At 34.4% G+C, this 6,590-nt stretch overlaps 1 long non-coding RNA gene across 1 annotated transcript; it reads left to right on the forward strand.

Annotated features, from left to right (window-relative positions):
• Nucleotides 1-3,831: 3,831 nt before the first annotated feature.
• Nucleotides 3,832-5,380, forward strand: LOC130241086 (uncharacterized). The gene is made up of 3 exons (XR_008838827.1): nucleotides 3,832-4,210; nucleotides 4,720-4,816; nucleotides 4,901-5,380. It is a non-coding gene; the product is annotated as an uncharacterized LOC130241086 (long non-coding RNA).
• Nucleotides 5,381-6,590: the final 1,210 nt, after the last annotated feature.

The following is a 6,590-nucleotide window of genomic DNA, read 5'->3' on the forward strand; positions in this document are numbered from 1 at the left end:
TAATTATTTGTACATGTCTGTTCAAACATGCACCCAAAACCCACAGAATCCGTGTGGGAAACAGCTTCTATTTATCAATATGTAGCATGTCTGACAGGTGTTTGACAGTCACGCACCACTACATGACCTGACTGTTTTGAGGATTGCATAGGCAACGGCGCCTGTAATGGAAAATTCTGTCATTTTTTATATTAATATTTATATTTAACATGTTTTCATGCCTAAATAAAATGAAATCACAGAACAGACTCACATTTAAGCGCAAGGGGCATCCCCTGATGGTTTGGCGGTATGGGTTGCGTATAGTGAGTATCGACTCTTTATTGTTTATTGTCACCCTTCATAGACAGATTTAAAAAAACGGGACAAATACAGGAAAACACCTTTACAGGATGATTGCAGAATAGAACTGTAAAATATGAGAGAATCTCGGTAAAAACGGGAGGGTTGACAGGTATGGTCATCATACAGAAAACATCCGTCATTTTCTCATCAGTAACATGCCTCTAAAGAGTCTCACGATCAATGCGTGTTAAGATTTTGGACATCTGCTTGGACACTTTTAATGCTTCCAAACAGTTTGCTGCAATTATAAATTGCCCATGTCTTGAGGTAGTTCATTATGATGTGATGTACCTACTATGTGCGATTTGATTGGACAGAAATCACAGGACTGATTTTTCTAATCCCCATAGACAGAAAATTATAAAGTAGTGACTGCAGGTTGAAGGAAAGTAGAGGAGTAAAAGTACCAATACTGCACTAATAATGTACCCAAGGGAAAGTAAAAGTAAACATTTTTAAAACTACTTAGTAAATTACAATTCCTGAGAAAAACCACTCAATTACAGTAGTTTGAGTATTTGTAATTTGTTACTTTACTAGTTTACTTTGCTAGTATCTTGCAAAATAACTTATGTAAAATAACTTGCAAAAAAATATTATGTATTGTCATCATGGCAAAGACAAAAGAAAAATATAAGAAATTAAAACTATTATATATAAAAATGAGTTTAAAAAACTCTATTAAACATCACTTTTTTTCAAAATTAAAATTTTACATATACTGTATATACAATTCATCAAAAAAAATTTCCACTGAAATGGTGCCAAGCAAATCAGTAACTAATTTGATTCCTTTTTACACAAATTATGATTGTGGCAGATTATTAATTAATGAAGACTCACTTCCACACAGCTCCTTGTGCTGCACTTTTACCACAGTGCATAATTTGTAAACTAATCAATTTGAAATGGGCTACATTCTGCTTTTTACAGGATGTGATATACCTCTCAGGTGCCCCAGGAACATGGAAATCTCATGGATCATTTATTATGCCATAGCGCATAAGCGTCTTTGGGACGAAGCAAAAACACACTGTTTTCAGGTTTCAAATGCAAATGAGTGCCTTTCCAGAACAGAGTTCTGCCTCAGTTACTCCAGCAACAACAACAAAACAGTGATGGCAATTTTGACCATTTTTATTAAATCCAAAAAATTACATCAACAAATCTAACATGTTTTCTGTCACACTACAGTGTGAAATTATCTAGTGCCATTACATGAGCAGGGTATACATACTTGGTTACTAACATAAAGGTTTATGAACATGAGGCTTAAAAATACTACACTACCGGTCAAAAGTTTGGGGTCATTTTTTTTCCATGTTTTTTTTTTATTATTATTAATCTTTTCATTAAGGCAGCATTTATTAAATGTAAAAAAAAAAAGTTAAATTGTGAAATATTTATTATTTATAATAAATAATCAATTTAATTACTCCAGTCATCATTGCTTTTATTACTATTACCATTAATAATAATAATAATATGAATATGAATATGAATAACAATAATGTTTAATATTAGAGTGATTTCTAAAGGATCAAGTGACTCTGAAGACTGGAGTAATGTCATTAAATCATTAAAAACACTAGAATAAATTATTAAATTAAATTATAAACTACTTTTAAACAGTTATTTTGTAGTGCAATAATAGTACAATATTTGCTGTATTTTTGATGAAATAAACACAGTCTTGATGAGCAGGATGAGCTTATTTTAAAACATTTTAAAATCCTACTGACCCCAAATTTTTGACCGGTAGTGTATATTAAAAATATGAATGTTTTATATGTTTTATTCCATATCAAGTTCGTTGTTAAAAAAGTTGATTCTAAATGTAAGCTTTTTCTGCATTCCAAACTGGTCAAAAACAAGACATCCCATTACTGCATAAAATGAAATTTGCAAATGTGATTATGAATGCATCAAAAGAAAATGAAATGACAGCAAAGTGTCAAGTTTTTTCAAATGATTTTTGTGAAAATGTCAAAATCTGGGAGGAATGATATTCCATCGTCAATCAGTGAGGCACATAAATATGTAAATATTCAACATTCGCATCTTAATATGTTCTTATTAAAATTGCATATTTTGTCTCATGTTTTAAATCATTAAAAACTTATTTGACAAAACTGTAAGCGTAGAGTTTTAAAAGAATAGTTTCAAAGAATTAATTCATATAAAATTTGAATAAAAAAATAGGTTGCACTGTGATCCTTAAACAGAGTGTTTTAAAAGGTCAATTTTGTTAGAAAAATTATTCTTACTTTAAATATGCATGACAAGATTTTTTTTTTCTTTTTCTTAAATCTACATTAAAATACATGTTGTTGTCTGAAATCATTGTAGATTTTTATATAATTATAAAATAATATAGTTAAACATTTTAATGTATGGTTAGCACTGTCGCCTCACAGCAAGAAGGTCACTGGTTCGAGTCCCAGCTGGGCCAGTTGGCATTTCTGTGTGGAATTTTAATGTTCTCCCAGTGTTCGTATGCTCCGGTTTCCCCCACAGTTCAAAGACATGCACTACAAGTGAATTGAATTAATTAAATTGGCGTGTATGAGTGTGTGTGTGTGAATATGAGTGTGTATGGGTGTTTCCCAGTACTGGGTTGTGGCTTGAAGGGCATTGGCTGTGTAAAACATAAAACGGAATAGTTGTCGGCTCATTCCACTGTGGCGACCCCTGATAAATAAGGGACTATGGTGAAAGAAAATGAATGAATATATGATTTTAATGTAGGGCTTTTATATATTATATTTCTTGTATGTGTGTGTGTGTGTGTGTGTGTGTGTGTGTGTGTGTGTGTGTGTGTGCGTGTGTGCGTGTGTGTGTAATAAATCAAATGTGAATATTTTTTTTTCCAAACCACAAATGACTGGGTGATTGTCTTCATTTATGCATGACAAAAAGCATTTGACCAGACAATTGCTTTAACTAAATATGATAATATCTGCAGAAGAGAAATGTGAGATGTCTGAAACTGTAACACTGCCCCCCACTGCTCACTTCAAACTGTACACAATAAAATGAGCTCTATACTCTCTGATGCCACTGAAGAAGTGGCATGAAAAGTAATGCAGCGCTATGAAATGTGATCAGTTTACTTCTTCAAATATTTTCATTTCATTCAAAATTTTATATCCTAATACATAAATCAATTACATTTCAAACTGTTGCATAATTATATTTGATTCATATTAAACATAATATTTTAAATAAAAAAACCTAAATGATCACTCAATAAATGGATTAAATTCAATTAACAATTGTTTTTAGAGAAACCTCTCTGATACCACAAGCATTGAGAACAACTGAAAGTTCTCCAAAGGGAAGGAATATCTGAACACACACACAGAGAAGGCTAGATTACATCAAGGCTTTCGCTGTTGGTTTGATAAAAGCAGGGGGCTGCGTGGACAACCAACATAAATAGGTTTTGGCGTTCCAGCTCGACTCAGAATGCTCTTGGATGAAATATTGGCTTTACACTAAAAACACAAACAAAATGACTGTTGCGCTCGCAGCCAAACTCAATATTTTTCTTTGGTGAATGTGAGTGCTACGATCAAATGTGACCCTGGAGTAACTGTAGCTCACATCAGAAGCGAACAGCAGTTTTTCCTTTAATTTGTTGAGAGAGTGTGGAGCTCAAGGTCTTGTTTGTACCGCTGGAAAATATGAAGCGAAGGTCATTCCCTGAGACTCGAGCGGAGAAGCTCAGAGATGATACTGAAGGATTTCACCTTAACGCCTTCTGAGAGTGGAGCGTGAAGCAATTACTACCAAATGTTCAACCTATTGTTCTTGCCGACAATCTCTCATGTTGCGAATCCCTGGAGAGTTTGTGCTGTGTGCGGTAAGTAGCCATAGCAACCAAATCTTCTGCTTTATCACAAAAAAGTTTTAAGATAACAAATCTGTTTTTCCTTGATGGACGACATGAAAGTCGGCCATGTCTGATAAACATGCTGCCAAAAGTAACAAAAAACGGGGAACAATCTCCATGAGCAAAGTGAAAGTTGACCAAAAAAACTCAATTTTTGAAGAATCAAATTGTTGTGTATATTTACAAAATACATACATATGGGGTTGCTAATTTTTTCATATTTTGATAAAAAAAAATTGGGTTGTTTTTTTTTTTCTTTTCTTTTTCTGACCTGTACTGTAAAATTGTCCTATGTGACACACAGTAGCAAACATTAAGAAAAAAAAAACAACTCATAATAATATACAAACAGCGTTAGAGTAATTATCTTCAATGTCGGACACTTAATTACATATAATGATATTTATTTTAAATGATATTGTTTATTAATCTTTTTTTTCTCTCCATGACTTGTCTGACTTGTTGGGTATTTTTAATAGATTGGGGAGTCAACACCACTAAAAAATTCAACCCAGGTTCATCACGGATACATACCCAGGTCTATATTTCTGGGGACAGTGAAATACAAAACCGAAGGTATGTCTACTTGCAGTTTTTGTCTTCACAAATTTACCAGAGGCCGCTTTGTAAATTTTTTGATGATCTCAAATTTTTCTCAAGCATCCTCTTCTGGAATAAATCCACCATAGGGTGCAATATATATGTTACCGACTCGGTCCCAGTCATTCCCCTCGCTGGCCAGCAGAGGTCACCATCCCCGGACTTTTAAGCATTACATCATCCATCTAAACTGATTGTGCACACACCTGAACTGAATCTAGTTAACGACCCACGCTTCCTATATAAGCCACACTCAAACACCAGTTCATTGTGAAGTCTTGTTTAGCCCCGGCCAGCATTACTGAGCGGGTTTTCCTGTCTGATCTTCTGAGAATAACCCCGGACAGTTTCTGACTCTGAGTTGCCTTCTGCCTGCCCACGACCCTTGCTTTATACACGGACTCTGAACCACGCTGCCTGCCCTCGACCCAAGCCTGTCTAACGGATTCTGAACCACACCGCCTGCCACTGATCTATGCCTGGTAAATCACTCTGTGTCTGTCAGCCGCCAGCCCCAAGACCATTATTGATTACTGTTGATGTGTGTCCGCACTTTAGTGTGTATTGATGTTTGTGTTTGACTGACTAATAAATACTGCATAATGGATCCCTCCGTGTCAGTCTCCTCGTTACAATATACTTTAGCCGACCAGTGGTGCGTTTCCCAAAACAAATCGTTAGCCAACTAAGGTCACAAGTTTCGTCGTTACAAACCTAGTTTGTATTTTCAATTTCCAAATCCATCGCTCCAATGAACATTCGCAAACTGCGTCGCAAACTTTTACGCTGGCAATTACACCTCTAGAGCTGTAGTTAGAAACATAGTTTCTGGCTGTGTTCTATTCCCAGTTATCGCCCTATTCATTTAGAACATTCTAACATTGGAATGATTTTTTTTTTTTTTTAAATAGTCATCTCTCTTCGGTGTAATTTGCTTTCAAAATATTTTTTACAGTTCAGATTTAGCGATCTTCATATAGACAGTTGCGTTCCCTTCATAGTGCACTTTGAAAACATTGATGCCATGTTGAACACCACCATGGCTCATGATAAAAGCTATAGGGGACCTATTTAAAAGCAGAATTTACGTTACGTCTCCAAAGCTTGTGAAAACGAAATATATACCATATGTTAATGCTTTTAATTTATAGTAGGTTATTTATTAAGAAATGTGTCTGTAGCCTACTGTATATGACATGGGCCTGTTGGTTAGAACACTTCTGCAGTAGTTTGAATGTGTCAAAGTTGTTAGGAAGACTTTTTTTCAAAAAAATTAAAAACAATTTTATATATATATCGTCACCTTAGAATTATAAGGTTCTACCTGACATTTTTGTCAAAATTGAGTTATTCACATATTCCTATTAAATGACAATTTATTTACATTATGAGATTTTTTTTATAAGTTGTTTACATTTTAAGACTTTTTATTTAAAACAAAAAAGATTTAGCTACAAAGTTGAACTCCTGCTTGGTTCTATAAGGTTCTTTCTGCGAGCCAATCAGCTTTTTTAATGCACGCACGAGGACCAATCAGGATCCACTTTCTTTGTCATTTCACCGGACTGCTCCATTGACAGCAGGAAACAGCAGAAAGACAAACACACAAAATCAGAGTTGACTAAATAATGCCACACCACACAAAATTGAGAAGTGTATAAATGTGATGATTTAGAAGCATTTCTTGACATTGAGATTCATTCATTTTCTTTTCGACTTAGTCCCTTTATTAATCTGGGGTTGCCACAGT

This window comes from Danio aesculapii, chromosome 14 (assembly GCF_903798145.1).
Source record: "Danio aesculapii chromosome 14, fDanAes4.1, whole genome shotgun sequence".
Taxonomy (NCBI): Eukaryota; Metazoa; Chordata; class Actinopteri; order Cypriniformes; family Danionidae; genus Danio; species Danio aesculapii.